Source organism: Aegilops tauschii, chromosome 6 (genome assembly GCF_002575655.3).
Source record: "Aegilops tauschii subsp. strangulata cultivar AL8/78 chromosome 6, Aet v6.0, whole genome shotgun sequence".
NCBI classification, from domain to species: domain Eukaryota; kingdom Viridiplantae; phylum Streptophyta; class Magnoliopsida; order Poales; family Poaceae; genus Aegilops; species Aegilops tauschii.
The window spans coordinates 269,545,421-269,557,171 of NC_053040.3; positions in this window are offsets into that span (position 1 = coordinate 269,545,421).

An 11,751-nucleotide genomic window follows, 5' to 3' on the forward strand; every position below is an offset into this window, starting at 1 on the left:
GAAGCACTCAGTCTCAGGCTTAGGTCCAGATTTGGGTTTCTTCTCCTGAACAACAACTTGCTTGCTGTTCTTCTTGAAGTTCCCCTTCTTCTTCCCTTTGCCCTTTTTCTTGAAACTAGTGGTCTTATTGACCATCAACACTTGATGCAACTTTTTGATTTCTACCTCCGCTGCCTTTAGCATTGCGAAGAGCTCGGGAATTTTCTTATTCATCCCTTGCATGTTATAGTTCATCACGAAGCTCTTGTAGCTTGGTGGCAGTGATTGAAGAATTCTGTCAATGACGCTATCATCCGAAAGATTAACTCCCAGTTGAATCAAGTGATTATTATACCCAGACATTTTGAGTATATGCTCACTGACAGAACTATTCTCTTCCATCTTGCAGCTGTAGAACTTATTGGAGACTTCATATCTCTCAATCCGGGCATTTGCTTGAAATATTAACTTCAACTCCTGGAACATCTCATATGCTCCATGACGTTCAAAACGTCGTTGAAGACCCAGTTCTAAGCCGTAAAGCATGGCACACTGAACTATCGAGTAGTCATCAGCTTTGCTCTGCCAGACGTTCATAACTTCTGGTGTTGCTCTTGCAGCAGGCCTGGCACCCAGCGGTGCTTCTAGGACGTAATTCTTCTGTGCAACAATGAGGATAATCCTCAAGTTATGGACCCAGTCCGTGTAATTGCTACCATCATCTTTCAACTTTGCTTTCTCAAGGAACGCATTAAAATTCAACGGAACAACAACACGGGCCATCTATCTACAATTAACATAGACAAGCAAGATACTATCAGGTACTAAGTTCATGATAAATTTAAGTTCTATTAATCATATTACTTAAGAACTCCCACTTAGATAGATATCCCCCTAATCATCTAAGTGATTACGTGATCCAAATCAACTAAACCATAACCGATCATCACGTGAAATGGAGTAGTTTTCAATGGTGAACATCACTATGTTGATCATATCTACTATATGATTCACGCTCGACCTTTCGGTCTCAGTGTTCCGAGGCCATATCTGCATATACTAGGCTCGTCAAGTTTAACCTGAGTATTTTGCGTGTGCAAAACTGGCTTACACCCGTTGTAGATGGACGTAGAGCTTATCACACCCGATCATCACGTGGTGTCTGGGCACGGCGAACTTTGGCAACGGTGCATACTCAGGGAGAACACTTTTATCTTGAAATTTTAGTGAGAGATCATCTTATAATGCTACTGTCAATCAAAGCAAGATAAGATGCATAAAAGGTAAACATCACATGCAATCAATATAAGTGATATGATATGGCCATCATCATCTTGTGCTTGTGATCTCCATCTCCGAAGCACCGTCATGATCACCATCGTCACCGGCGCGACACCTTGATCTCCATCGTAGCATTGTTGTCATCTCGCCAACTATTGCTTTTACGACTACCGCTACCGCTTAGTGATAAAGTAAAACAATTACATGGCGATTGCATTGCATACAATAAAGCGACAACCATATGGCTCCTGCCAGTTGCCGATAACTCGGTTACAAAACATGATCATCTCATACAATAAAATATAGCATCATGTCTTGACCATATCACATCACAACATGCCCTGCAAAAACAAGTTAGACGTACTCTACTTTGTTGTTGCAAGTTTTACGTGGCTGCTACGGGCTTAGCAAGAACCGTTCTTACCTACGCATCAAAACCACAACGATAGTTTGTCAAGTTGGTGCTGTTTTAACCTTCGCAAGGACTGGGCGTAGCCACACTCGGTTCAACTAAAGTGAGGGAGACAGACACCCGCCAGTCACCTTTAAGCAATGAGTGCTCGCAACGGTGAAACCAGTCTCGCGTAAGCGTACGCGTAATGTCGGTCCGGGCCGCTTCATCTCACAATACCGCTGAACCAAAATATGACATGCTGGTAAGCAGTATGACTTATATCACCCACAACTCACTTGTGTTCTACTCGTGCATATAACATCAACGCATAAAACCAGGCTCGGATGCCACTGTTGGGGAACGTAGTAATTTCAAAAAAAATCTACGCACACGCAAGATCATGGTGATGCATAGCAACGAGAGGGGAGAGTGTTGTCCACGTACCCTCGTAGACCGAAAGCGGAAGCGTTAACACAACGCGGTTGATGTAGTCGTACGTCTTCACGATCCGACCGATCAAGTACCGAACATACGACACCTCCGAGTTCAGCACACGTTCAGCTCGATGACGTCCCTCGAACTCCGATCTAGCCGAGTGTTGAGGGAGAGTTTCGTCAGCACGACGGCGTGGTGACAATGATGATGTTCTACCGACGCAGGGCTTCGTCTAAGCACCGCTACGATATTATCGAGGTGTAATATGGTGGAGGGGGGCACCGCACACGGCTAAGAGATCAATGATCAATTGTGTGTCTAGAGGTGCCCCCTGCCCCCATATATAAAGGAGCAAGGGGGGTTCGGCCGGCCAAGGGGAGAGGCACGCCAGGAGGAGTCCTACTCCTACCGGGAGTAGGACTCCCCCCTTTTCCATGTTGGACTAGGAGAGAGAGGGGGAAGAGGTGGAGGGGAGGAAGGAAAGGGGGGCGCCGCCCCCCTCTCCTTGTCCTATTCGGACTGGGGGGAGGGGCGTGCGGCCCTGCCCTGGCCTCCTCTCCTCTCTTCCACCTAGGCCCACTAAGGCCCATCAAGTTACCGGGGGGTTCCGGTAACCTCCCGGTACTCCGAAAAAATCCCGATTTCACCCGGAACACTTCCGATGTCCAAACATAGGCTTCCAATATAGCAATCTTTATGTCTCGACCATTTCGAGGCTCCTCGTCATGTCCGTGATCACATCCGGGACTCCGAACAACCTTCGGTACATCAAAAAATATAAACTCATAATATAACTGTCATTGTAACGTTAAGCGTGCGGACCCTACGGGTTCGAGAACTATGTAGACATGACCGAGACACCTCTCCGGTCAATAACCAATAGCGGAACCTGGATGCTCATATTGGTTCCCACATATTCTACGAAGATCTTTATCGATCAGACCGCATAACAACATACGTTGTTCCCTTTGTCATCGGTATGTTACTTGCCCGAGATTCGATCGTCGGTATCTCGATACCTAGTTCAATATCGTTACCGGCAAGTCTCTTTACTCGTTCCGTAATACATCATCCCGCAACTAACTCATTAGGCACAATGCTTGCAAGGCTTATAGTGATGTGTATTACTGAGTGGGCCTAGAGATGCCTCTCCGACAATCGGAGTGACAAATCCTAATCTCGAAATACGCCAACCCAACAAGAACCTTTGGAGACACTTGTAGAGCTTTATAATCACCCAGTTACGTTGTGACGTTTGGTAGCACACAAAGTGTTCCTCCGGTAAACGGGAGTTGCATAATCTCATAGTCATAGGAACATGTATAAGTCATGAAGAAAGCAATAGCAACATACTAAACGATCGAGTGCTAAGCTAACGGAATGGGTCAAGTCAATCACATCATTCTCCTAATGATGTGATCCCGTTAATCAAATAACAACTCATGTCTATGGCTAGGAAACATAACCATCTTTGATCAACGAGCTAGTCAAGTAGAGGCATACTAGTGACACTCTGTTTGTCTATGTATTCACACATGTATTATGTTTCCGGTTAATACAATTCTAGCATGAATAATAAACTTTTATCATGATATAAGGAAATAAATAATAACTTTATTATTGCCTCTAGGGCATATTTCCTTTAGTGCGGCCGGGTCTTTTCCCGCGCGATATGCTGGGAGGTTGGCTTAGTTGGTTTTTTTAGGATGAGTAAGACTACACCTACGTAATCCCAGTTACGGAATTACCGTAATGTGAAACGTGTGAGCTGTTGATTGTAGATTGGGGGGAGGGAGGGGCCCACCACCATGAAAATCAGGGGGGGGGGGAGAGAGAGAGGCAATTTACGTTAACCCTTTCGTAGGTTCCCATAGATGTAGAAAGATGTGAAATGCATGAATGTGTAGTGGACATACTATTGGAGTGCCTAAGATAAATTGTGTATGTAGACCCTATGTGTTTATTTACTTCGCATGTTAGCTTTGTCTCAGGTCAAACCTTCTAAGTTTATACACACAAAAACGAATCATCATTCCATATACTCCCTCTGTCCCAAAATTCTTGTCTTAGATTTTTCTAAATACGAATGTATCGTCATGTTTTAGTATTAGATACATCCATGTCTAGACAAATCTAAGACAAGAATTTTGGGACGGAGGTAGTATTTTCATACTCCTGCAATATATCTTACTATTATTGTGAAAGTTCATATACACCGGACGAGATTAGTGCAAACACGACGGATTTTCATTACATTTCGAACTTTTATAGGACAGAAAAATAAAAGAAACCCGACCCTAAACCTATCCTATGGCGGTGACCGACGTCCTCCAACTGCGATCTCCATGTATGGGGGCGGGGTTCAAGACCCGTGAAGTGAAGGTGCGGTCTCCGGCGAGGAAGAGTAGAACACGGGAGACGGACCGGCCAATTGGCACACCATGCCCTGCCGCCTCCCATGCCCTACTCATCCTCGGAGGAGTCCCCGACCTCGGCGGTGCCGGTGGATGTGAGGTCGATGATGATGGACATGGACAGTCCGTTGCTTCACCTGCCACATGCGCCACCGAACGTTGGACGGTGGCAAGTAGGACGCGTGGCTGACGGTGCTCCCGTCGTCGGTCGGTAGCATGGCTGCCGCTTGTGCGGTCGCGTCCGCGTTCAGCTACGCCGCTATTGCGTCGCGGGCGGCGACCTGAGCGAGGGCGGTGACCTCGAGCTTCATCCCCGAAGACAAGCTCTCCCGCAGAGCGTTCGCGCTCGCGGTCATGGCGGATGTGGTGCCAGGTAGCAGGACGATGCGCTATGGTGTGGAGTTTAGTTTGGCGTTGCCGCTTTAAGTAGCGCATTCCGGTGCGGCCAGGCATCCGGGTGCCTCATTAAGTCGCAGGAGTTGGTTCCTCGGACACCGAGCCTCCTAATTACGGCATACGGACGGACGACATGAATGCGGGCAACTGGCGCCGGCTGGGAACGCACCGCGCGATGGCGCGAGGGACAAGGGTTTTTAGTGTGCCAGGTTAGTCAACTGCATGCGGTCGTGGCAACGTTTGAGATGCATTTTGCTCACATGCGACCCCCACATGTCATTGAAAAAGCAAGACGACCCGGCATGGTCTCTGGTCCTGGGGATGCAGTTGGCCGCGCTACAACACTCCGCGGACGCGTCACGACGCGCGCGCACTTCGTCGCCCCGTGCATCCTCGACGAGCCGGGTGTTGATCTGCTAGTCATGCCACAGCACTAACACCACCCTCGGCACACTGAAGCCAACCATCTCCAGCGACAATGAGCGTGTCGCTCACCGCGGTCGCCGTGCCCAGAGGCGGTGCGGGAGCTGTGCCACATTGCTGGCCCCCACAACCCACATGAACGGTTACCAGTGGCGAGGAGGTTGTGGGCCAGCACCTCCATTGGACTAGTCTGCACCACGTCGTCCTGACAAGTGTGACCCACATGTCGGTTTCCCTGTTTTCCCGGCCAAATTCGAGCGTCAGTGCTCCGCGTTGCGCATTAGGCGCAGAACAGGTTGTTTTTGTGCCCTGGTTCAAATGTGGTACACTACCAAGTTGTTACCCTAGCCCCAAGTGTGGTAGTTTTTGGTACGGTACCACCCTTTTCCTTTTCTAATAGTGAAGCGTAACACTTGATTAAGTAGTCGGATGGTGTGCTAATGTAGGTGTCCAACTGTTTGAAGGAATAATTGAGGTGAGCCCCGTCCGTGCCCGCATTTAGGGGTCCAACTTACCATGTTCCTGCAGTAGTAACTATACTAGTCCCTGCGTACTGCTTCTGTTCTTATTTACTCCGCATTTTAGCTTTGCTCAAAGTCAAACTTTGTAAACTTTGACAAAGTTTATAGATAGAAATCATAACATATACAATAACAAATCAATCCCATTAGATTCATTATTGAATATACTTTCACATCATATAGATTTGCTATTGTAAATGTTCATATTTTTTCTATAAATTTGGTCAAATTTTAAGAAGTTTGATTTTAGTCAAACCTAATATGCAGAGTAAATAAAAACGGAGGGAGTATCTTACTCCGTGACCAAGATGGAAGGGAAAACAAGACAATTTATTGTTTATTTGAGCCGTTCAAGTATAATCATGTGGCGTTGCTTATTTCTCATTCCTCTCCAACCCTCTTCTCCATCCATCCTCCCACATGCCTCATTTGAACATTCCGTCGAGTATCATTCGCATGTGGGCCTAGACTAAGATTGTATTACCAATGTTGTAATTTGTCCGACATGCATACAGACAAATGGTTCGTTTAAAGTTTCACTTTGTCTCCACTATGTGTCGCTTCCCGTCTTAGTTTTGACATCCCATTCGTTCATGCCCTGACACATCTTGACGAGATCGATTGATGTTGAGAGATCTACTGAGTGTCGTGCAAGGAGGTAAAGGTTTGGTCTGTTTCTATGATAGAAATGACCCGCGGGGGGGGGGGGGGGGGAGGGGTCTGTGGGGATCAGAGGGAGTATATTGTACGTTCATAAGTGAAACGAATGTACCGTACCCACCCTAGTCCTCATTCAATCGATCCCCGGACTCCGGGATGAAACCGAGAGAGAACGAGTGGGTGCATGTGTGATACCTAAGGCGGATTCAAAATTTTGAACCGGTGATCATAGCATCAGCAAATCATATATAAATGGTATTCAATGTCCATTTCACCTTTGAACGTATATTATACTCCCTCCGGTCCTTTCTAGTTTACATATAAGTTTTATGTGTAGTCAAAGTATCTCTACTTTGATCAAACTTATAGAAAAAGTATCAACATTCAACAATGCCCAGTCAATATTTATAGATTCGTACGTACTCCTAGAGTTGTATTCAAACAGAGATGGTTTCTGATTTGTTTTCAAACACGTGAATGTGCTTGTTCTCGCGCATGCTCTTCCTACTAGGATTTCGCCATCTATAGCTAGTCCAATTGTAACCTTTTTTAACCTCCCTGTCCAATAGTACTAGTGGAGTAATGACAACATTTGCAGTAGAGTATGCAGTGCTCATAGTACTAGTACTCCCTCCTTCCATTTATATAGGGCCTAATGCATTTTCCAAAACTGCCTTTGACTATTGACAAGATTAATAGTACATGAGATGTATAATGTGAAAATTATATCATTGGAAGCTCCTTTCACATACGAATTTGATCGTGTGCTTTGTGTAAGTTGCATGTTATATATTATTACTCTAACATTTGTCAAAGTTAGCCTCGAAAAACGCATTAGGCCCTGTATAGATGGAAGGAGGGAGTAGTAGTGTCCCTGCCTTACCCTGCCTTTCGGTCACTGACTGGCGGGCCCCATGCTTGCTAGGCCCCGCATGTCAGTTACTCAATGGCAGCTTCGGCCACGTTAGGGGATCCTCATCCGTAGTATACTCCCTCTATTTTTATTTACTCTGCATAAAATGGAGGGAGTAATAGTATAAATGATGCGGGCGGGGGAGGGGGAGGGGGAGGGACGTCGGTTTGCTCTCAACTGCGGTCCCACAAGCGAGCAAAAACGCAAGACAAAGCGTGTTCCATTCGGTGAGTGACATGGAGGGTCCAGCGTGCCGAGGTGCAACGCGAACACGACAAGAGCGATGTACAGTCAGAACTGATTGACCGGTCGTCATCGAAACCACTATTCACACCAGAACCTTCGATGCTCGGCCTACGCCAACCACTGCCCCAAAACCACACCTCCTCTCCAGCCCATTCCCCCACCTTTCGATCCCCTAGCCCGCATCAAGCGTCCCCTAGTTCTCCAGAAAGCCATGGTCCGCTACAAAATCATGCACTACAAGATGCTGACGCCAGAGCGCCGCGCAGAAATTGCGGCGGCGGTCAGCGCCACAGACCTCCGTTCCCAAGCTTGCTTTGAGGCGGGCCAATCCCCGAGTTCTCTGGAGCCAAGCTCCGAGGAGGACGAAGCCGATCCAATGTTCATGCCGGAGGTCGCGGCGCAAAAGGCCCCCGATGCGTATGAGACGATGGACGTCGACTTCATGCCGGCGTCCAGGTCCCCCATGGTGCAGGCGGACCAACGGTTCAACCCGGCGATACTAAAGGAGGACCGGGAAGCGGAGGCTCAACTCGACGCGGAGCGCACGCATGCCGCTGCCATCGAGGCCCTCCTACAGGCGGAACCGGACGTCCTAGACTTGAACTAGGCGGCGCAGGCTCAACCCAATGGGGAGCGCGCGGATGCCGCTGCCATCGAGGCCCTCCTGCAGGCGGAACCGGACGTCCTGGACTTGAACCGGGCGGCGGAGGCTCAACTCGACGCGGAGCGCGCGGATGCCGCTGCCATCGAGGCCCTCTTGCATGCGGAACCGGACATCCTGGACTTGAACCGGGCGGTGCCCTCGTCCATGCAGAGCACCCGCACGCTCCGCGTGAACGAGTAGTTGGAGGCCGAGGACAACCATGGTGCGGAGACACACGTCGGCAGCTACGACTGGTTCACGCTGGCAGCCAAAGACGACGAGGCCGTCTCGTTCCGCGAGCAGTGATAGTTTTTCTTTATGTTGTTGTTTTTTGGGATCTTTTGCTGTGTAAAAACTTATATTTATGCAAGTCGCCTGACTTTCATCATTTGGGTCAATCGACCATTTCAGGCAGTTGGATGAATATCCTACGTCTCCTAACCCTTCTTCCTCACCTCTTCTTCTTCCCCAATAGACCATCGCACGAGCCATACGGATCTTACCCAACATGTGGTTGGATAAACATACTGTATGAACAAAAATATGTGTCAGCGTTAGGATGGCTGAGTTTGGTTTGATCACATGCGGTAGCACGTGTCAGTGAGGGTGCGTTCCCTTGGTTGGGTTTGCGGCATGCAGGAGCGACTGTGTGAGGGTGCGGTGCGACCGCGATAGCCGTGCGCAAGTGTACCTCCTTTTCATTTTGAAAACTTCAGGCAAGCTTGGCAAAAATGTGTGGCGAAGTATGGCAATGCAAGGCCTAGAACCAAACAGGATACAAGTACGTACATAGGAGTAATACTTGTGTTAAAATAGAAAGGTAGGGTTTTCCTTCGCGGGATTGATCGATACAAATCCTCGTTTGACGTGTCAATTAATGCATACTTTTTTCTCCAATGCCCAAAGAGCTAACCATCCCACTCCTCGTCGCTTGATTAATGCAGCGCCATGCAAACCAACCTTCTCACTTCCGCATGCATGCAAGGGTATATTAATGTCCTTGGTTGCTAGTATGAGGCAAACCCCATCAATTTTGCCATGATTAGTGTTAGTGGCCTTCTGCAAATTGTAATTTTGATATATTGGCCTTGTGTACAAAAAATGGAGGTAGTAAATATTTGACTTCCTTCCCCATTCCGGTGACGCCGACGATATCTTGAACGTTGTGGTTTGGCGAAGTGCGTTCGATGGAGAACACCATTGAGGGAGACCACGGTAAGTCGTTCGCAAGTGCCGCCTACAAGCCGAGACAACCGCCTTATTTGCATCCAGGTCCGGTGAACCAAAGGATGCATAAATGTACCAGTACTACACAATAGCGTCGTCCGTCCAGCTTAGTGAAGTAAGGTGGTTTCTCGAAGAAGACGATAGAGAAGCAGACTCAGTGAAGAGTGAAATGATGGTTGCTTTGTCCGTGCTTTGTGATTTAATGCCTCACTGCTTTGTGATTTGTGATAGAAGGGACAAGGGAGTAGAATTAGTGCTCTATACTGTACATGCGTCCAAGCACGGGAGAAAGAGGAGAGAGCTTGCATGTTTCTATTCCTTCAATCAATCAATCAGGGAGCTTCGGTTCCATATTTTTGGCTTTGGCAGCACCGTCCACAATGGTTCCCATCAATGACAAAAGCTGTTTTCACATTTGGCTACACACTGTGGTCTGTGGATGCCCTTAACCGCACCACTTGGTTTTACTCCTGATTGCTATCTATACAAATCTCAATTATATTGATCTAAAAAATTATAGTATCAAGATTAGTAAAAGGGAGTTGATTTTGCCGCGCGGATAGCGGGGGAGGTTTCTTATTTTTGGAGGACGTTGGCCTGGCGGTTTGCTAACATGCGGTCCCACGTGTCAGTGCTTTACCAAGCCGATCCGCGTCCCACATGAGGCAGAACAACTGCAGAAGCAACACATTGTTAACTTGAAGAAGATGAGGGAGAAGCAGATTTAGCAACGAGTGAAATGATGGTTGCTTCGTCCCTCCAACTTCTTTTTTTAGCATTGTTACTTCATCCCTCCAACTTAACTACAGGAAAGGTGCAGCTTTGTGATTTGACGTATCATTGCTCATTACTACGCCGGCGCCATGACTGGGGTGCTTCACCCCTGCTGCTCTGCACTATTATTTCGGTATGGCACGTGGACCCGGTTGCTTAATGCCCCACATGTTCGTGAAAGGGACTAGAACATTTATGAAAGAGAGCGCTCCACTCTTACGACGGAGGAGTACATGACATGGCGGCCGAGTGAACTGTTACTTGTACTGTAGTACTAGTACTACTATAGTTTTGCTGTTTCGCACGATCCATCGATGCTAACCCGATTAAATAGGCAAGGACGGGATTTTTCCCGCGTGGTAGATGATACTAGCCATACATTTCAAAGGCAATTTTAATGTATGCAAACTGAATAATTAAGTAACAATATGAGATTTAGTAAAACTAAAAATACATATGATTTATTGTGTTAGAGTGTAGTAGTAGTGTTGTATTGCATATTTGTTAGATGTAACATGCGAGAACGTGTAGAGATGTACTTTTGGAGGGCCTACAAAGAGAAATTAGGCATAAAGTGGATTCAAATATTTGTATTCGTCTTCATAGCATTTCTAACTCATATCTACAGTTTTGTACAGTAGACGTGAATGCTTGTTCGCTCTTATGAAACCAGTACATCAATAATAGGGTGGCGTGCCCCGATTTAGGCACTAGCACGTTGGCCTACTCTCGGCTCCATAGAGAGAGCGAGAGAAGAGATAAATACACGGTCGGTCAGTGTATTTGAAGTGAAAAGCGCAATACGGTCACCGGACTTCAGAATACGCTCATTACGGTCACTATATAAGGTTTGCGGTGATTATACGGTCACTTACTCACCATTCAGCATCGAATTGCACTCTGTTGACCGGCCAAATAGTTTGCATGGCACTATGTTGACTAGTTAAATTGACCATGTTCCTTGTGGGTCCCACCTGTCAGTTCACGTAGGAAAAAGGTCAGATAAACACAAATTTACGCAGGTGCGACAAGACTCCAACCCGTGCGCAGGAACCACCTACTTGTGTATGTGTCTGCCAGGGCCCGATGTGTGTGCATGCACGTGTAGGTTGAGCACTTGAGCGTGAGAGTGTGTGTTGGTCGTATGGTGTGTGCATGCATGCGTGCGTGTGTGCGTGTGAGTGTTGCGTGCGTGCGTGGCTGCGTGTGTACGTGTGAGTGTTGCTTGCGTGCGTGGCTGCGTGTGTTCGTGTGAGTGTTGCGTGCATGCAGTTCGTGTGCGTGTGTGTATAATCACCATGCCAGCTCCTTTGTGTTAAAACAGACAGCTCAGCATACCAATACAAGGCCACCTTGTCCGCTGTACCCGCGGTCATGACTTCGAACCACTGTCCAATATTTTTTTATCATTTGTTTTCATTCTTACTAGCAAGATGCCTGTGCGT